This window comes from Lepisma saccharinum, chromosome 16 (genome assembly GCF_977018435.1).
Source record: "Lepisma saccharinum chromosome 16, izLepSacc3.1, whole genome shotgun sequence".
NCBI classification, from domain to species: Eukaryota; Metazoa; Arthropoda; class Insecta; order Zygentoma; family Lepismatidae; genus Lepisma; species Lepisma saccharinum.
This window is the reverse complement of record NC_139244.1, coordinates 55,615,249-55,637,764: the sequence shown is the minus strand read 5'-3', so window position 1 is coordinate 55,637,764 and position 22,516 is coordinate 55,615,249. Positions and strand designations below refer to the sequence as shown.

The following is a 22,516-nucleotide window of genomic DNA, read 5'->3' as shown; positions in this document are numbered from 1 at the left end:
AAAGAAAACTCTGTAACACGCATGCAAGTGCTTTAAGAAAAAGGTGCCAAAAATGGTGTAAATTTATCAGATTCAGAGTGAACATGTTTTAGGTGATATTAATGGTGTAAGTATGAATGGCATTCCTCATTTGAAATACGTCTACGTCTGATGTAGAAAGGTCGTTTTCGCAATACAAGACGTTCTTCATATATAATCGGCGTGCATTTTCAATGGACAATGTGCTTTGTTGTTGTTATAAATAGAATGCAACAAGCATATAACATCCTGCTGTGACTTGTGAGCATCTATTTATTTGTTAGACAGTTTTTGAATTAACATATTTTTGACTTTTAGACACATATTTCCGCTATTTTCAGAACACAAGAAATAAATATTTTCCAGTTTTTTTTTATCACCTATCTTTGTAATAAAAACCCAGTAAACACGTGAGGCACACACCAGGAGAAGATGTAGAGGACAAACACTATGGAAGAACGCCAAGAAGCTTGAGCGGGAAAGATGTGCCCGTATGCTGTCGTTTCGAAAGCGTCCCCAAGGCTTTTGTCGTGACGGGTATGGTAATATGCTGGCAATTCGAAAGAAAAGGCGATTGAAATTCAGATCCACCTACGCTTGTTTTTTTTTCCTCTCCATGCCGAAGGTGACATACCGCAGTGGGAGGGAAAGGTGCAGCACGACGTCCGTACTGCCTTGCGACACGCAAGTGTTGCACAATGGCTCTACGTGGGGAGACATTGTAATGCTGTGTAAATTTTGGCCCTTCCCTCATCGAGAAACTTCGCGCGTTTCTTGTTCAAGGGGATGAGGGACAATTTCGCACCAGTTGTGCATTTATTTCAATATCGCCCGAATAGGCAACGCTACTGAGGAAGTAAGCTGGTGTTCAATTGAGTATGAATTTCTCCACATGTTGCAAGTGAAAGTGTTTTTTTTTTTTTAAGTCGATTATTAAGCTAGAGACGATGTTTGAAAAATATGATGAATAAGAATTTTCAGAAACCTATGTATTCCTTATGGGAAATCAACTTTAACTGAAAGTTACCACTAATCAAATGGAAGTTTCGACATTTCCGCCTGTCAATTACTACTTCAGTCTGTCCTTTTCCGTTGATATATTTTTCTATGCCATCGGAAGTTTGATATTCTCAAGAGAACAAATAAAATAATACTTCCATAAGAGCAATGTATTTCTCCTTGCCTCCTACGGCCATCCTGGCAGTGTTGCCAAACCTCATGCACATAAAAAAGCTAAATTTAACCGTAAACGGAGTAAAAACTTTCAAGGAGCTAGATTTACGAAAATGTATAAAGTGCCTCCTGGGGTAATTTTAGGTGTCAAATGAGTGGGGTGTGGGTGATGGGGCGCTGTTATTACCGTTAGTTTTAAAGTGATGGCATTTTTTTCTTAGTTTTCACCGTCTAGATCCGGCGGCATCACCCATCTCAATAATCCACCGATGGTCGTATGAAAGTGGGGCGACGCAGCCAATATAACAATATCACGTATTGTATACTTATAAAATGTATACTTATGACAGAAGTTGTCTATGTAAGCCGGAGCCAGTGCTGGCATCATAGTGGAGCAGGGGGCGGGTGCCATAGTTCACAGCTAAACGAGTGCACGAAAGAGCCAGATCTGGCTCCAAAAGAGCGAAGCTAGCAACAGTGATCGGCAGCTGCCGAAGAGAGAAGGACCCAGGGGAAATTTTCCCTTTTCCCCTTAAGTGAAGTGTGTAAGGTTAAAAAAAAAATATATGGGGGGAATGGCGACAGTACGAAAACACAAAAGTTACAAACAACCAGTATTTTGCTACATCATTATTCAGTCTTTTTTTATTTCATTATTTATCATTATCTAGTAGGAGCTCTGCCTTCCTACAACAAGGTCTGTTCAAACTTCTTTGCTTACCTGCAACGTCATCACTGGTGGGTCAGGCTCGCAATACAATATCAACAGCACAGTCGCAAATGTGTGCTGAATAGGCGAAAAATTGATATAATTTTAACTTAGCATTCCTAGTGTGTGTGAATAAAGTGTAATAATTCCATATCGTGTAACCGTGTTGCGATTCATGACCTACCGATGATAACTATGTAAACAGAGTCTTTGAAGAGGCCTTGTTATACGAAGCCATCGGTAGGAGAAATATAGCACGCTATTATGGAAATTACTAGAGCCACAACTTCCAACAATAATGCTGCTGATATTATTACTGGACTAGCAGCAGTATTGGTATTTTATTAATTATTTTCAAAAGTTTACATACTAAGCCTAATCTTTTACAAACAGGTCTATATTATTCATTATAGATTGACTCTCCATGTTCACCATGCTGACAAAATGAACATATATTAAGGCAATTATAAAGAATGTATCAAATATATATCATTCTCATTATATTAAACATGGAGGCGGGGAATTCTACTTCGGCAAAGTTGTAGTCCCGGCCGTATTTCAAGGGAGGACAAGGGGTAATTCCGTCTACTCTGGTGTTTACACCAACCCCCTATTTGCTAATGTTTGGCATTGTGGTGACGGGGACTATATGAATGATATCGCATTGTTTCAAGAGTAGTTAGGCTACTGGAATTTTTCAGGCTGATATCAGTAATATCACTTTAAAACACCGAAAACGTTTTTGTTGCAATTTCTTAAATCCTAATTATTTTTCCCGACTACACCTAACATTTGACTTTCTCCAACGACGTGCTGAGCAGATTTGTTTATAATTAGAAATGTTTCCAGTTTAGCTAAGCCATTGAAAATAACAAGGATTAATAACCATTCCTTTCTGCTATTTGTCTCAGTACATCACCTGAAGCAGTCCAAGTTCAGACTGAGCAAAAGAGGAAATGGAATTCCTCTTCTGGAAAATAGTCTTGGCAACCCTCTTCGTCTGTCGTCTGAGGCATGAGGAGCAACAGTTTCAAATTAACATTACGAATGCTTTGTTCAGAGTATTTATTATTTTAGAACTGCCACAGGTGCCATAAGATCTATCACACGTTCCAGCTCATTAAACGATTGCCGGAGACATCCCATCTACGTGTTTCTTCCTGTTACTTTCCTGTTAGAAATTTAGAAGAAAAAAAAATAGCTGTACGCAGGAAATTGACTAATTTGGCATTTTTCGTTACAGACTGATCCTGACTTCTGTCACTGTGAATTATGGTCATTTTAAGTTATTTACTTTAAGGGCGATGTGGGTCTTCAAACTTTCTTTTGCCGGACCCCGTGGATGAGTGGTTAGCACATCGCGCTGCTACGCCAGGGGTCCCGGGTTCGAATCCCGCTCGGGCATTGTTGTTTGTAAATGTCCATTCATCCATTTCATCACTCATCCCCATCTTCGCAAATTAACCAAGAGGCTCAAAGCGCGAAGTAAAATGAAACAAATCAATGAATCAATCAAACTGTCTTTTAACTTACTTCAGGGCCGTGTTCTTCTGTATTAAAGGTATAAAAATACTAATGGTTTCGTCACTAACGGGCCTCTCATATTTATCACATGTATTATACTATTTATTTTTCGCTTTTTTCGATATTTTACGTCGACATTGGGTTAATCGCGACTACGAGGATGGATCATGAAAAAGTAATAATACATGCCTACGTGCACGAAACAAGCCCAAAAATACATTTGCGCTAGGATTGCAAGAAGTCAGTTTTCGAGTCCTAGGGTTTGTAGACCTCCTCACGCTCCAGTTGTAAGTTCAACAAACAAACATATCGCTTAGAGTGGAACATCAAGAAGCCACAGACACACTACGGAATTGTGAAGGTATATTACATATGCGTTGGGGGATAGAATAAAATTGTTCGTAATTGCTATTTTTAACATTCACCTTAAAAGTTGTTCCAAGACAAAATTGTAATCGAAGGCCATTTACCACTTAGGCTCCTCCCGAGTACTTTACTGCTTTCATTTGAAACTTTTGAGTTTCTCAAAATTTCGGGAGGAGCTGTAGCCCCATCAGCTCCCCCATGCGTATGCCAGTTCACAGAGAAATAAAGGTATTAGCAGAAGACAGGAACAACTGGAGAAAAGCAACTCAACAAAGTAAGAACAATATAAGCAAGTTCCACTCACCCCTTCGGTAAATATGAGGTTGGTAGGGAAACGATTGGGGCGGGGGGGGGGGGGTAAAATTTTCGAGTGGTAAAAAGAAATGAACTTAAGGACACCAACCTCGGGGGCTGAAGACTTAAGTCTAATCAGGAGAGAACCTACAGTTTTAATATCCAAGCTACTGTGTCATCTCCACCAGAGATTTAACCCAGGAGCCCTTGAGGCCTCCCCGATGGCGTAGTGGTAGAGTTGTCGCCTTGTAATCAAGGTGTCCCGAGTTCGATACCCGGTGTAGGCACATAGAGGTTCGGATCCCACTTTAAACTGTAGGTCACGTCCCGATTAGCCGTACTGTGCATAAAGTGGACTTAAACACCAACTTACCAGGGGCCCTTGATTACAACGCGATTGAGTTAAAACGCCATTCTCATTTTTAGTGACCATGTAAGCGGAGATCACCAAGGACTCATAAATCCAGGGATGTTGTTCACAATTGCCTACATTTTGTAGACTCACGAGGCTCTGGCGTTTGGACTCAGTCAGTATAATCCTCCGTAGAGCTGTCATGTGTTTATACCGGGTGTTCCACGCATTACCGCCCCCGCGCGTTTCCATGCAGAACAGGCTTTGCGTGGGACACCCGGGATTTGTCCTTTCATGAATTCCATCTTATAACCTCTCGCCATGTTCACGATTAGACAAAAGTGGCAGAAATGGAAAGTAAAATTAAATCAGCCAACACTGGCCGCTTATTGCAAGCAACATTTAACATTCCACGAAATCCGACCTTACACCACTACATTATACTGAACGAAACTCCAACTGGCGGCTGACCTTGACGGCTATTTCTGTCCCTTTCTGTCCCCCAATCGTCTTCAGGGGTGTGTGGCTCGATGGGCGTCAACGAACTCAGTTGCGAACATGTGGTGGACCCAACGCTCATTTGTTTGGTCCCGCGAATAACGTTCGGTACCTTGTGACTCGAAAATGCCCGATTTCAGTCGAGGAAAATTCAACTGATTGCTGATTCGCTGTTTCCCATCCGCCAGTTGGAGTTGCGTTCAGTATACCTGACGGGTCGACTAGCATGCAGTTAACGCATACTTGTAAACAGACGACGTGTACAATTTCACAATAAACCTTCCGTAAACATATCAGGCGGCAGCTAGAAAGAAAATTACCGTCTATTTCCCGCGAGAGGTCATCAATCCGCCACTGGTCACAGGTTGCGAGAACGAGGAGCAGGAAAGGGCGGAGAGTCGTGAAGTTTGTGAGCGACATCTACCGGAACGGTGCCAGTTGAGCGAGGACGAAAACCGTTTTCCTCCTTTTCTTTCTCGTCCGGTCAAGAACCAGACCGAGGAGAACACCAGCTGTTCCCGACAACACTTTCAATTCACTTCGCTTCCACAAACACCACTCGCGTTATTTGTGAAAAGCCAATGAACGTGCATAAAATGACAAGCGATATGAATTTAGGAAATTTTCCTGTTGTTTGTCCCTGCTGGGTATCAACACCTCATTTCCTACTATTTCCCCCGTGACGGAGTGGTTAGTACATCGCGCTACGACGCTAAGGGTCCCGGGTTCGAATCCCGGTCTGGGCATGGATGTTTGTGAGTGTCCGTTCATCATATCATCACTCATTCCCATCTTCGGAAATTAGCCAAAAGTGGCACAAAAGGCGAAGTAAAATTAAGCAAATCAATGAAAACCTGCTATTACGGAACAAACATTTCTTCACTTTGTTTCTGTCCCATTAGTGTTGACATAATCACAAAATAAAATTATATCTTACTACATTGGAATTTGAACGCTGAATGTTAGTTGGAAGTGATACAGAATCCTGTAGCTTGTAGCGAAAAACTCGCTACTTGAACGATTACATATTTGAAATTATACTTGATTTCCGCAGTAATGTTCTATAAACGAACTTTGATCATTATTCATTACAGCAAAGAAATAAACGTTTCTAAGATTTCAATTAACTGATTTCAGATCAATTTGCAAAATGCTTTGTGATTGACTACTTGTTTACGCCATTGAACTGCATCCATAGCAAGACAGTCCAGAAATGCAAGTTTTAGTAAAGAAAACAGACGTAATAGATTTTGTTTTTCATAAATTAAAGGACAATTATGACTACAACTTGCATACTTGAGTTTCATGTTCATTTTATCCAGAGAAAGGAGAATGACGTGTTGTAGTAGTAGTAGTAGCAATATGGGAAATGTTCGTGCTATTGCGAAATGAACTTTTAAATTCCGTTACAATGAAACATGTGATACTTTTTACGTACAGCCAGCAGCAAAGATTATAATAGGCAAATTATGCATGACTGTTTTCACTCTTATTTTATTCTGTTCCCGCATTGTTTTAAGGAATGTAATTCTGTTGATGCGAAGCAGTTGTTTTCCTTTCCTTGCCGACGTTTTTATTACAATCAAATCACTATATTGTGGAAAACAGACGAAATGAAAATGGTGATTATAATTTCTCCTACGATTACTTTTGCCGTTTGGTGTACGAAGTACCTCGAATGTAGCGAAGCAGAGCGCTCACTTGTAGCGTTACAGAGTTGCTGTAGCGAGCTACATTTACATAAACAGCTACTTTTGATCTCTAAGCGATCAAATCACTAAGTGTGATAACGTATGTCTCTTTGTTTTGCCGTTCTGGTAGATGACACGAATCATGTTTCTGTGGTACATCTCTTTGACGATAAAGGCGATATTTTTGTTGAGCGAGAGTTGCTGATGGCTGTATCCCAGGAAGAAGACAAAACATGTTAATGTACGAAGTTGCATCACATTTTATCACAGGTCATACATATAATGCGGTAGAGACTTGGGCTCTTTTTCAAAGTTGGTTCGCTTGTGTTTACAGCACGTTCGCGTGGAAGCACCTTAATGTATTCACCCCATGTTATTCAAACGGGAAGGCGCATTTGCAATTCGTTTCTATGTAAATAGGGAACAGTTTAGCAGAGTATAAAATTATGCATAATGCTGTTAGTCTTTTTTTTTTTTTTTTTTAAGGTAATTTCCCATGAAATAGCCAGGGGAAACGGAAGAACGTTTAACTGGTGGGAATTTTTTTCTCTGCATGCATCGAAAGTGAATCCGGGATAGCATTTAACTTTAGAGGTATTTTTTCCAGATATTTTTGAATATCCCACAGAAAAGGCGAAAACTTTTGGCTTGTTTAGTTCATTTAATATACAGGATGGGATAAAAGTCGCTTTCCCCCTACGTTGCTAATTTCTTTGGGGAAAGCGCCTTTATCCCACCCTGTATAGTAGCTTTTGTCTACCCTTTTCCTTTGACTCCGCCTGTACTTAGTTAATTTTGTACTTATTTATTTTCTGGCTAGTACAGGGTGTTCAAAAAAAAATTATCCTGTTATATGCTAATGATAAATGTTGGAATCATTTTGTACCATTCGTTCGTTTCGTTGGGTAAAGAAATCATGTCCTCACTTTTAATCTCACTTGAGAATTTACGAAAATTGGTCCAAGCCAAGCTAATTAACGACTGTAACTCTTCCAGAGTTTGATCTCTATGGATGCAGCTCCTCAATAAAAAATGGCACCCATACCTGTTCTGTATTCTGTGCTGCAATAAATATTTTCTACGCCAAGTAAAGTATGCGCAGTTTACGTTAAATTTGTAATGAGTAGAGAAATAATTTTAAGGTGCAAAATTATAGTCGGGAAAGGGGAAAAAAGGTTCTGATAATGTTTTAAAAAATGTGCAGAAAAAAAGGTGCTGGTAAAATGTCTTTATTCAATGCTATCTTTTTCTGTGCCTTCTGTATATAATGCGCGCGGACCGGACCCCCCACCCTCCCTCTTAAATACGTCCTTGTTAGTGAGTGAGAGAGAGTAGAAATCCAATCAGAGTGCGAAATCATTGAAAACTGGTTGGGGGAGAAAGTTCTTAATCTACAACCCCCCCTCCCGACAAACATATGTGTGAATTATATGATATACATATTTGTAATGTTATTAAATGTAAAAATAAATTACTCAATTAAAATATATTGGTATTATGATTATTAATTACATAAGGGAAATTAATTTGTTACTTTTATACATATCAGATAGTGTAAAGCAGCTAACTAATTCCTTTACCAAACGGTTAAAGATGTTAATAAATTATGAAATTGTTGAAGTGGTTTCATTATGTGTAAGTTTGTGTTTAGTTTGTGCATTATGTTAATATAAATCAATTAGATTTCATAGTTATTATTATTATATTATTCTTGTTTTACTTTTTTTGTACGTATTGATGTAGAATTGTTAACGATCTCTTGAGAGAGAAAGCATTCAATAATCACAACTACACTAATCTGTGTGTGTTTTCGATATTATTCTTAGTAAAGTATATTTGAAATCAAAAGTAATTGTTTATCTTTTGTTTGTTATAACAAAAACTCCCCCACTGGAAATTTTTGGTAGGGGGATTTTTGAGGCCAAGATGGTTGGTGTTTGGAAATCCCCTTCGTCCCCCCCAGGATTTCGCACCCTGAATCCAATAAAGATTTTGTCCAAATTTTCTTTCTGTATACGTCTTTCTTCTGAAATGTTTGTATACTGAATGTGCATTGAGGAAATGCGTGCTATTTTGCTCCTGCTTACACCAACGTGCTGTGTCTTCGTTTGACACCGCGTATCGCGTTCCTCGTCAGTGATCGAGGTACACATGTCAAAGTGTTGTCAGGCGTTGTTCTTTTGAATGTGACGACCGAAGACGAGTGGCAAACTAGCCGCCAACATGCAACGAAAGACGATGACTTGTTTCTTCTTCGTCCCTCCTGGATGTTTACGTGACTTCCGCCCGACCACCGTGAGGCGCTGGGGCACGTTTACGGGGAGGAATGTCTTTCAGGTGATACCGGCGCGTCGTCCATCCCCGGGTGCCTTTTGAATTCTTCGCGTTCCAAGCGATACTTTGCGAGCTGAAAGTCGTGCTCGAATCTTCAAGTGAACTGACTTTTGAAACAACCTTGAAGACAACTGTTACAGTCATGTAGAAAGTTAAAATAAGCCCATTGGAAATATGCAAGCAAGATGACAAATAAATCAAAAGTGATCATCGCGGTTGTGGCTTTGGCGCCTATTCCGGTGTTCAATTTTGGTTTGCCAATTAAATCATTTCGCGGTTATTCCGGTGTTCAATTTTGGTTTCGCGCTTAATCCGTTTCGTGGTTGTGCCCTTTCGCGCTTATATCACCACCCCATTACTTTCATTTTTCTAATTTACTGCTTATAGTGCTTCTATTGTTGAACAATTTTATTCTTATTTTCTTGTCTTGTCTAATTTTTTGGTAATCTTTAATTGTATTATTAAGTTTACTTTAATTTGTACGTTTTGACGTTAGGTGGTAGACCTGTAACAGATTAGCCTATCCCAGCAATAAAGTCAATTGAGTTCAATCAGCTGAAATTCAGTTCAATTCCATCAGTGATATGCCAAGGGGTGGTTGCTGGTTCATACCTCCATTTTTGGCCCAGTTTTCCGATAAAAAATAGCGTCATAGGTACGAAAAGATGGCAAAATGGCTAACTACTAAGAACGTACCCCCCCAACTTTCGAAAATCTTGGGCACGCCTTTATTCATGGGTGACGATGAGCAAGCAGACATTGTTTTTTTTATTATTATTTAGCGTCTCTTTTTCTGCAATTTTTGGCTAATCGTGACGATGAGGATGATTGATATGACGAAATCGATGGAAGAAGGGCACTCACAAAGAAACAAAGATCACCCATGACCAGGCCGGGATTCGAACACCTCGTGATCAACAAAGCACAAGCAAAACGAATAGTGTTTGCGAGGACTTTGCGCTTTGTATCAAGGGGTACCGTGTTCAATTCTAGTGCGAGATATATTTCAATGCTGCCGTTCCCAGTTTATATTGCCACTCAAGCCCTGATTAATATACATGTACAAAGGGCGTTCAATAAGTTTTGCACAGATGGTTATAATATTTTTATTAGTTGCAATATGATGATGAAATTTTAAGTGAACATACTTTGATCCTTTGGTTAGAAGACCATGTCACTCAATGTAGCCCCATCTGCTGTGATGCATCTCGTCCAACTTTCTTTCCATGCCTTGAATGCACTTTGGTAAACTTCAGGTGGCTGACTTTTACACCATTGTTCACACAAGAAATGAGGTCCTTGTCACTGTCGGATGTTTGATGACCGACCTTACCTTGCAGCTCCGGTCTCTTGGTCTGGAGAGCACGTCGTAACTCCATCATGACAATGCAAAGCCTCACACAGCCATGATGACACAGCAAAAAGTCGTCCCTCACCCTCCCTATGGTCCGGACTTGGCTTCTTCGGATTTCTTCCTGTTTGGTCGTCTGAAGGCCCACCTGCGAGGAAAAAACATCCGACAGTGACAAGGACCTCATTTCTTGTGTGAAACAATGGTGTAAAAGTCAGCCACCTGAATTTTACCAAAGTGCATTCAAGGCATGGAAAGAAAGTTGGACGAGATGCGTCACAGCAGATGGAGCTACATTGAGTGACATGGTCTTCTAGCCAAAGGATCAAAGTATGTTCACTTAAAATTTCATCATCATATTGCAACTAATAAAAATATTATAACCATCTGTGCAAAACTTATTGAACGCCCTTTGTACATAAAGTAATCCTAAATCAAAAATTTTCCAAACTTGTAGACTTTGAGACTTAATGCTATGCTGGATAAAGTTGAGATTTCGCACACGCACATGTGTGTAAATCCCTGCATTGCGGTCCCTGTCTGCTTCTTCCTCTTCCGACCTTCGGCCGAAATACTCCTTTTGTAATTGGATACTTCATAAGAGAAGACACGGGGAGATAGGATCGCTGCCAAGTTAATAGGTCACTGCACGTAATACGAGTACATGGCCGCCACTGGGGTATATTGTGTTTCCATGAAACGTGCTTCTATTACTTTTCCTAAGACGAGCAACTTTTAGTGCAGCTCATGTGAGCTAACTCTTCCTTAACCTTGTTTCAGAGGCGATTCTCAAAATATTTTCATTATTTTTGCTGCCCTGGTTGGGTTGGGTTGGGTTCTCTCGTGTTAACAAAAAACTAGTAATATCGATGTATGGACACCCTCAGGGAACCCCAGGAATATTTATATCTCTCGTCTGTTTTCTGTTCCTGTATCTTGTTTATTTCCTAGGGTGTAAGCGGTTACGGTTTAGGAAGACACTAAATGTCAAGCTCCCACGTAATATATCCTAGACTGCATTTTGCAGACTAGCGAGGTTCTGGCGGCTTGACTCACGGCCAGTATAATCATCCGTTGGGCTCGCGTTGTGCGCTGATCTTTTTGAGTTTGAAATTGTCCTTTCATCCATTTCTACTTATCATTCATCCTCATCGTCGCGATTAGCAAAAAGTGGCAGAAAGTCGAAGTAAATAAATTAAATCAATCAGTCTTTCTTTCTAACTTCGCCTCTCTTTGATAATTCCTTTTGTATATTTTCCTTCCCGTTTATGTTCGATTTTCTTCTTTATTCTATTCTCTCTGATTCGCTTTTTTATGTCCTTTTCTCTCTCTCTCTCTGTCTCTCTCTCTTTTCTTTCTTTCTTTCGATTTTCCCGGTTTATTTTTATCGCTTCTTTATTTTTCTGTCTCTCTCACTTCTGCATTTCTCTTCTCTTCCCCCCCTCTCTCTATCTGTATCTCACTTCTGTTTTTCTCAGTGAATCCCGGGTTCGATACCCGGTGGTGGCACGTAGTGGTTCGTATCGCACTTTAAACTGTAGGTCCAGTCCCGATTAGCCTTTCTGTGCATAAAGTGTACTTAAAACTCATAATTACTTCTTTTATTCCTCTCCCGATCTCTCATTCTCTATCGCTTTTTTACTCAAAATCTCACAATGCTCATTTCTTTACAAAGTTTGTTCATGTTGAGCTACGAGATGAGCACCTTTCTTCCGTTCTAACAGTTCGAGGTAGGTCCATAACATTACCTATTTTCTCAAATCGTGTTTTTTAAATTTCTCATCGCTAGACGTGACGGCTGTTGAACACCAGGAAATCTCTGCTCCAAGTCAGAGCCCGGATTTGTATGTAATTACATATTCTATTCCTTTCTAGGAATACATACCTTGAACAGGAAAATGCCAACGAATTATGTAACTGATATGATTTTGCATAAGTTTTATGTTACATATTTTTACATATTTGCCAGGATATTACATATTTTACATATTTGCTAATTTACTTTACATAAAACAACATATTTCGGTAATTTTTTTCCTGTCTTCATCCTTTCCCCATTTTTTGTGGATATGAAGAAAATTTGTAGCTCATGTGATGTCATATTTTCTAATCAATGAGATGCATACGGTCCCCTAAAATTGACTGGTAAATCGAAAGACAGGCTGAAGAAAAACAATCGAGAATTAATAATTAATAACAATGAATTATTATTTATCGAAAGATGCTGGAGTTCATCTTCCCCCCTATCTTCCGGTTGCATATGTTCGTTTAGGCAAAGCACCTATAAACTTGGCATCGGTGGACAAGAAAGGTACTTTCCTGTATGTAGCGAGTTACACAATATATTGCCTTGTACAAAAAGTACAAAGTAGCTATGTATATTCATTCGATTGTTCTGTAATGCCTTTTTCTTTACAATTTGTTTTCAAAGTTACAAAGAGCTCTCTTACATATTTACATATTCTACAATAATTTGCGATGTGAAAAATAATTAATAAATGACAAAATTGGTTTCTTAAATATGTACACGTTGCTGTGCTTTTTTGAGTTTATGAATTTGACACAAATTTTAATTTGAACAACTTATGTCCTTAAAATTATGTTTAAAAATAAATATGTAGCAGAATTCTTGAAATTGTTTGGATTCTCGATTGTTATTAATATTACATATTCTTTGATACTACATATTTAGCTACATATCCTTTTGATAATACATATTAGGTACAATATTTTATCAATTATTGTTACATATTTGTGTACATATTTTATACTTTGATATTACATAAAAGTCCTGGGTCACCAACGCTGTTTTTTCATTGTGTTTCCACCAACATTGTAACAGAAAAACACGTTGATCTTTGGTTAATTTGCGATTCATTGCAAGAAACATGAGCAGTTATTACGGACACAACCCAACACACAATAAACAGTGACAATCTAACATCAGAAAACAAATGAAAGACGTAATATATTTATAATTTTATTATTCTCTTGTGTAAGATCAATTGTCAGCTTTGCTCTTTAGTTTGGTAGTAAATGTAATCGTAAGGTAACATTTCCAAAAGACTCAAGCAATATGTGCATATGCTGACGACGTGTTAATACTTTCTAGAACACCCCAAGGCATTGTTGATAGATACCTTCATAAATTAAAGAAAGAATCCGAAGAAGCTGGGCTAATGTTCGAGAAAACCACTAGGAAATCAGAATATCTTAATATAAGGGGCAGAAATAGAAAGTGTAAATTCTTTCAAATGTCTTGGAGTAATAATAAACCAAAATAATGCTATAGAAGAAGAGATAAAGGAGAGAGAGAGTTATTGCAGGAAATAAAGCATATTATGCACATAAATTTCTATTTACATCAAAACTATTATCAAAACATTCCAACTTGAGACTACACAATACCATTATAAAACCAGTGATAACTAGACCTCGGATTTTTAGGTTCTAAAAAGTGTGCTTTTAGATTCTTAAAATAGGCTTTAAAATTCCTAAAATAGCTTCTAAAAACCCTAAAATAGATTCTAAAAGTCCTAAAATAGGTCCTAAAAATTTAGTTAGGCTCGAAAAATCCTGAAGCAGGTTCAAAAAAACTTAAAATAGTTCAAAATTCTTGAAAAATACTGATAGGCAGTGCTCGAAAAATTTACCTCAAAGCTAGGCGCCAGCTCTGAAAATCAGGCGCCAGGAAACCACCTACTGCACTAAACTAATCCTGTAGGCTATCACTGGGTTCATAAATTTATGTTAGCATTTATCTACATAAAAGCAATTACATTATTTAAAAAATAAAACATTGTTTTTTTGCTGAAAACATCTGAGAACTGATTTTCAAGAATAAATACCAAGTCTTGAAAAATTTGAAGGGATCATTCGTTGGTGTTTCACTGGTTGTAAAACAGTTGCTTTGTGAGGTACAGCAGAAACAGGTCATTTTTATTGGAAAACCTCTTGCACATGCGTGTAAGAATGAGTAGTAAAATACTCTTCAACAATGCACACGCACTTTCGATTATTCAATTAAATGTATGCTGCATGCGACTGTTGGCAATATTTCGACCTGCTAGTGTTGCCATATACGGAGATATGTCCAAAAAATGGCACTTTTCACTCAACCCATAAAATCGCCAGTCAAAAATTCATCAAATGTTGTTGCACATGACCAATATTGGTCGCAAATGACAGACTGACATGGCATCAGTCATCAAATGTCTAATTATGACCCTTCGATAATTTGTTACATATTTTTCTTAAAAAATTGAATGCTGCTTTCCGTCAGTTATTAATTTATATAATTTTCTGTACGGAGTGAACTGATAATTTTAAGCATTGAAAAATATCTCAATGGATGAGGCTTTATAATGCAGAAAACCCGGTGTAAATAACTCTTACGGTTTTCATGATATACATTTCCAAAGTTTGGGTTGTGCGACTTTTGAAACACACTGTATAAGATGCTGAGCATCACGGTATTCAAAACATCGCTAAATTATTTGAGAAAGCAGGAAATAGAAGACAAAGGGTAAGAAATTGTTACTGACTGTATGGAATGTTCACAACGTTGATAAAAAAAAAAAAATTGCTAACTGCAATTTGAACTTAGAATCATCAAAATTTCATACAGATTACAACAAAAGATCACAGTCGCCAGGCTGAAATTTTTAGTCGCCATGGCGACCTGGCGACCGGGATTTTTCGAGCCCTGCTGATAGGTATAGTCACCGGCAATGAAAATGGGACATCTATATCCTGAAATACTCACTATCTTACATAACGTTATGTATGTTACCTAACCCTGTGGCAATGGCAGAACTTACCATGGGAAATTTGCTATTAAAATCCACTCTTCGTCGTATAGTTAGGCAACAATCGTTTTTGATGTTACCGACAGTCAAACTCCGCAATTTTTTCTGTGAGGGTCATCTTATATGCAGAAAATAATCTTTCAACAAAAACATAGTCAGTGGTGCAATGCTTAAATGTTAGTTTGCAAGGCGTGATTAATACCACAAAGCACCGAAGTGACGCGAAAGTGAGCAAGACCACACAGATCAGACTACTTTGGATTGTACAGGTAACAGTGGCACCAAAACATTTTGCTTTGTTTAGAGCTTTGAAAAATCACCATGGACTTGGAGGAAGGAAATTCGACAGAGAGTACGTTTCAAACAGGTTCGTCATTGAATTTTTTCGTGACCAAACAAAGCAAATGCTCCTGTGTGACATAAAAATACTGTAAAACCTTTAAAAATATACGTATAGAAACCTAAAGGAAGGCTTGATTTAGGCACATAAACCTAAAATAGGTTCTAACAAGCAAAATAGTTATTTTTAGACACTATAAAACTTCATCATTTGTAGCGTTTTTTAACGAAACGCTGACAGAACTTATTATTTCTTACATACCTGTAAAGGGGAAAAAAATAGGTTAAAATCCTAAAATCCGAGGTCTAGTGATAACGATAACCTATGGTTGTGAAATCTGGATATTACCTCGCAAAGAATCACATTGAACAAAAATTCTTGATCTTTGAAAGAAAGATAGTGCAGAGATTTTTTGGCCAGATTAAAATTCACAATAAAATATAGACAAGAAAAACAAACGACTAGATTGAGTTGTTGATTAAACATAAAAATATTGTGAGAGAAATAAAGCTAGAAGGCTTACATGGATTGGACACACAGAAGGAATACAGCAAAACAAAGTAACGAAGAAAATAACCTCGTGGAAGCGAATCTCAACAAGACCCAAAGGAAGTCCAAAGATGATGTACTTTAAAATCTGAAAACACAGCCAAGATGAAGAACTGGAAAAGATGTGCGCAAGATAGAAGAGAGTGGATGAAAATTATTGAGACTCGCATGGAGTTGCAGAGCCAAAAGAAGAAGAGTGTACAAGTTCAACCTTTGTTCGTTGATTTTGTACACATAGTGAATTTTTTTGCCCCCATCTTCTGGAAAATTAAAGTGAAAAATTATACTTGAACTTTACGTCTGTAGAACTTCAGATATCCTCAAAGCCTTCTTGGAGGAAGATAGTGGTTGGTCACTTTGCTCGCTGTCCTAGGGTTGAAAGCGGTCGCGTCCCCCCCCCCCACCCCCCGAGAGAGATGTTCCGGTTCTCTCCTTGTGGTTAGTTAGGAAGTTTCAAACGAAGCCTTTTGAAGGAGTCGTACCGTTTGGATTTCATCTTGAATGACGACGCAACTGACAATCTGGTTCAGGTCATTTCTCCCTGTCACTCCGGGAGCATTCCGGCCCCGGGCGGCGGAAGTCAAGTGCCCCCGGGAAATATGTCAGCCACTTGACTCTGGGTATTTTCGACTCCACTCAGATTGTCGGCGTTTTTAGGCACTCGTGAAAGTCCTTCTTGGCCATGAAAAAACGCAGATTTCTGTCACGTGAGAGGTGCTTTGGTGGTGACGTGACATGCTAAGAGCCAGAAGGAAGAGGGACATTATGCTCGAAGCCCCCGGAGCAGGTTGTTTACACCACTTTTTCTTTTCACAAGTCAGAAACGCTAGTGCTCCGTCGTGTATGATATTCACTAGTGTTATATTTCCAAAATAGTATAAATATTTAAATGTTATACATCCTGTTTGAGACGACCTCCGTGGCAGTGGTTATCACAGCCCGCTACGACGCTAGGTGGGTTCGAATCCCGGCCTCGGCATAGATGTTCTTTGTAAGTGTCCTTTCATCAATTTCATCATACCTCCACTAATCTTCATCTTTAGAGAAGAACTAGAAAAAAGAAAAAAAAAACGAATCAGGATATTCGCATATTTGTGCGAAATTAGTTAAAATAAAGCAGGTAGAAATACGCAAGAGCTTAGCGCATCGAAATGAGAATCCATTACTATTCCTCTACGTTTCCTATTGAATACAATACTGTTACCTGCCGGCCTCCGTGGTGGAGCACATCGCGCTACGACGCCAGCGGTCCTGGGTTCGAATCCTGGCCCTGGCATGGATGTTTCCGAGTGTCCATTCATCAATTTCATTACATCATCACTCATCCCCATCTTCGCAAATTAGTCAAAAGTGGCACAAAAGGCGAAGTAAAATGAAGCAAATCAAAAAGCAATGCTGTTACTCAGAGCAGAATTTAGCGAATCTGTCTGTCTTCGGAAGCGTTCGTCACACCACGCGAAACGTAGTCAGGAATGGAATGGATATAATAGGAGAGCTTCGTTAAAAGTAAAAAAAAAAGTAAAGTGTTCCCCTGTGCTTTGCACCACGCCATGAAGGCGTATAGGGGGTGTGGGGGTAACGCCCCACACTTTCTTGATCCGGTCGTGAGTGGGGGTGATGTGATCAGCATCACGCCCCTGACCGCCTTTACCCCCCAGGTTTCCCCAGGTACCCATGTTATTCGACGCTGGGTGGGCGCCGGGACCGCTTCCATCGTTAGAAAAGTACCCGGATTTGAACCGGCCGGGGATCGAACCCGGGACCTTTAGCATGGTAGTCAGACGCGTTACCGACTGAGCCACCGCGCCTTCGTTAAATTGTATAAATTTTCAAGTGTTGAAACCCTTTGCACATATTTCAATACTGTTAAGAATGTGCGCAGATTTTGAAAGAGGATTTTATATTATGAACTTGTAACGTTTCATGTGTACGTGGAATTTTTTGAGTCGATTATTAATCCGGAATTAACCTCTTTTCAACATTGGTCATTTCATAGAAGTGTATTTAAATATTTATATGTTTCATTTGCATGGGATATAAGCAAGAGAGAGAGAAAATATGATTCAGACAGTACCACAAGTCTCAATTGCAGAGCTTGCTATAAATATTTTCATTTCTAAAGCGGAACGAAAACAATTTTGCTTGAAATTATGAAACTAACGTTTGTTTTTGTTTATTCACGGGGCTTCTCGTGCGCTTTGTTCATGTACTTTGAATTGTGTATTTCCCTAATTGTTTTTTTTTTTTATCAGCGCAATGCGAATTACCGAAGCGTGATTTGATTCTGTAGAGGATAAAGTGCAGTTTTGCATAAGGCACACATTTATTTCAATTCTGTCGAACTGTTCGTGAGTATTAGCAGAAAAGAAGACATTAAGTTCCAGGTTACGAAATTTTCGTCTAGTTGCATTTGTAAGTACTGATTACACTGCACAACAAATTTGAAGACATTTTCTGTCCTTTAGATGAAATCATGTGATTTGGACTAAACAAAGGATACAGAATTGAAGTGAAAACCGTATGCTTCTATCACGCATCATTTTCATTGGACAGCCACCTGATGCATTGCTACAAGTATGTGTGATGGGCATATTACAATACACTGCACAGTAAGAAAACACAGTAACAATACCTACGAACATGACGTTGTGGAGCATTTACGCTTGTACATATCTGTAGGGGGTCTCCCTGATGATAGAACAACAATAGTCAGCAAGCATACTGCCGTTCCAGCGTCTTTTCAAACACAGTAATATCCTGGTGGAACCTTTCCCCATGTTCATCACTGACTGCTCCCAGGTTTTTCGGGGTAAAGCCCATAGGTGAGTCCAGAAAGTGTAATTTGAGATTCATGTGGCACCACAGGATATGAAATCAGTGCACCATGTTACGAACAGTGACTTCATATTTGGGTGCTTTGACATTATCCAGGAAACTAGAACACACCAACTTGAATGCCTGCCATGCTGCCTTTGCTGGGTCAGAAAGTGTAGAATCAAATGGCTCTAATCTGTGTACCAACAAACACAACTTCCTTAACCTCTGCCTCACTTAAGTGCAGGAATTTCGTCCAGAGGTACCTGAAAGCTTGACCTTCTCGGCCTAGTGCTTTGACGAAGATTCTGATCAAACCAATCTTGATGTGTAATGGGGCAGAAATACATTCTGATTGATTGATTATATTAAAATAGCTTCTTCCTCGTTGCCGCATCCCATATTTTGGGGCTTCTCAATTAGATCTCGTGATATGTTCTTGATGCCTGTAGTAGCGGCCCAGTGTCCCGACTGTCCTACTCACAGAGGAAGCAACAGTATTTCATGTAACCTTCTTGCATACATCTTATCCCGTCATAAAAGTGTGTGTGCTCCCCTGTGCTTTGCACCACGCCATGAAGGCGTATAGGGGTGTGGAGTTAGGGCTCCACACTTTCTTGATCACGGCCGAAGATGGGGGTGATGTGATCGGCACCACGCCCCTGGCCGCCTCTATCCCCCAGTTTCCTCCAGGTACCCACTTTATACAACGCTGGGGGTGGGCGCCGGAGCCGCTTGAAGAGATGGAAAAAAAATATTCTGACATACCAATGTATAATTTCGGGCATTCATTCTTTGTAACACAAGACAAACACACTTTCGGCTATTGTACCATACGTTTCTTATGTAACTTTCAAATTTTGTGTTTTTTGCTTTGTGATACACGGAAACAAATTGCAGATTCGTTTTTGTCATGCACAAATACATTAGAATCACACATTTTCATCTAGAGGACAAATTTCGTGTGGTGCAGTGTTATTAAACTTCATAAAATTATTAATAATATAGTTTATATATCTGTTTCCACCGCCATGTATTTCTTACGGAGTATGAAAACACTTCATTACTAATCAGAGTAATGTTCTTGCATTTCTCCAGTCTGAAATAAAATGTCCCTACAGTACTTAAAAGACTTTCGTAACCCAAAATGTGAAAATTCTAGTTTCAGTCTTACATTATGCTGCGTAGATCTCTCAGTATTTTCCCCCATCTCTTCTATTTCAGTAGTTTGCGTCGCTTTTCTAGCTTTAGCGTTAATCGCGACGATAAGGATGCATGATGAAAATTAATGAAGGGGAAACATAACTATATAACCACACTTGAACTGGGTTTCGAACCTGAGGTTTCTGGTTACGTAGCGCGTTACGCTGGTGGAATTCCTTCTTCTTCGGCTATTCGGCACCTCGTGAAGGAATCTGTACCGCTTCCCCGCTGTCCCCAACCTCCTTGGTCTGGGCAAAGGAACTTCCCATAAAGTGGCGCATACTTCAGCTCTCCAACCTTATAAAATGTGCCACTTTATGTGAACAGGAGTGTACAAGATAGATGTGGTTTTATTGGTACAATCTTTCGAGACGACTGTCAATACACAGGAAAATTTTCAAACAGGATGGTTTGAATTAAGTTATTTTACGTCGCTTTTCTGTCACTTTTTTTGGCTAATCGCGACGAGGAGATAAGCAGTGATATGATGAAAATCATGAAGGGACATCCGCCAAGCACCCTTGCCCAGGCCGGGTTGGAATTCGCGACTCCTGGCGTGGTAGTGCGCTGTGATAACCACTCGCATCGGAGGTGGGCAGCAGTGACGTTCCCTGGATTTTCGAAAAGGGGGTTACGTATATTTTTTTAGTAGTCTGTCCTCATTTTGCAATTTTTTCCTGCCTTTGACGTTCTTTTTTTATATGAATGAATGATTTGATTTATTTTACTGAAGATGAGGACAAATGGTGACAATCACAAACACATATGGACAGCACACACCACAAGTCCCGTACATTATACTGGCCATGGGTTCAGACACCAGAGCCTCGTTAGTCTGTAAAATGCAGTACAGGGTGTACTACGTGGAAGTGCGGTTGACATTTTGATGTCTTGATTTTGATTTGCTTTATTTTACTTCACGCTTTTGGCTAATTTGCGAAGTTGGGAATGAGTTATGACATGACGAATGGACATTCACAAACACGCATGCCCAGGCCAGGATTTGAACCCAGGACTCCTGATTTTGATGTCTTAAGAAAGGGTCACCGCTTACACCTTTTTTTTTGACTGGGCCAAAAGAGGGTTACGACTCCCACGAACTCACACTTGGGCACGCCACTGTTCGGCAGCTGCCATTGTAACAACCAATAGGATTTCTCAGAAGTCACGTATACTTGTCTACATTGACTTCGTTCTCACAGCGGACATAGAATAGTAATAATTCGCAAGAGATAAACGTCATTGCATAAATCAGGCTCGCTCCCCCTAAGGCTAAAAGTACTTTTCTTGTCCTCATTCATAAATTCAAAATGATTAGCACCCGAAGCAAGAAAACCAGCGGAGAAAAACTGGTGATGTAATCTATTGCAAATATGGATCACATTGTTTAGCCATTAAAATGCCTGACCCGCGGCACCGAACCATTATGGAATAATGACTTCAGTGAAGTGCGAGGAAATCTCCATACACTTCCAGGGACGATTTTTTAAAAAAAGCGTCTCAATTGTATGTGCCTTGTCATGCATCACCGTACAAGATAAATTTGAGGTCAGTTACGTTTCTTTTTTTTTTTTTACTTCCTGTTTTGATTTTTCTTCGACTGAATTCCAATCTTCCTTGAAATTCCATTCTAATCTGTCCGCCCCACTCTCCTACTTATCATCGGTTCTCAGGAGTTTCGAAGTACTTATTGGGCACAATTGGGTGGGGGAAAGTGTCTTGCCTTGTCATTAGGCAGACATTCTCATCTGCACACTGCAGAAATGATGTAAAGCTCTTGGGCTCATTAGGCAAAACTCCAACAGTTCCCTGCAGGCTTTCGCGAGAAATAAGTGTCATGTTCTTAAAAACTCAACAGCGAAGGATACTATTCTTACATAGGATCAAGTAAGAATGCTCGTACCGGAAATTTTGGGTGGGGATTGCCCAAATTAACCACTTTCAGTTTCAGAATGGAATTAATTTAGCGTGATTTATGCAGAAAAGCAAAATATTGGAACTGTTTAGTACTTGTTGCAGTGTCCAGGCGAAATAAGAGAAGGATTATACTTTATCCGCTGCAAATACACGTGGCTTTGTAGAAATCTTGGTTGTTCGAGACTGCGCCTGGACGGTCGTCGAGTGCCTGAACCAGGGTTCGAAATCGTGGGGGGACGGGGGGATTGTCCCCCCCAACAACAATCTTGGCCTCAAAAATTCCCCCCACCAAATATTTCCGGCGGGGGGGTTATTATAACAATAAAACATACGCAAGTAGTCTTGACTTCAAGTATATTTTACTAAGGATAATATTGAAAACACACACAAAGTAGTGCGGTTGTGAGTGTCGAATGATTCCTCTCTCTCTCTCTCTCTCACTCTCACTCACATTAATAAATCTACAACAATATGCACAATATAGGATGCAAAACTAAACAAAAACCTATACATAATAAAACTATTTCAACTATTATTGTAATATAGTGACATATTTAATCAGTTAGTAAAGGAGT

General features: G+C 39.4%; 1 protein-coding gene across 6 annotated transcripts in view; it reads left to right on the top strand.

Moving 5' to 3' along the window:
* cno (adherens junction formation factor afadin) overlaps positions 1-22,516 on the top strand; it is a 446,647-nt gene that overhangs the window by 126,908 nt on the left and 297,223 nt on the right. The gene's annotated exons all lie outside the window — the stretch shown is intronic.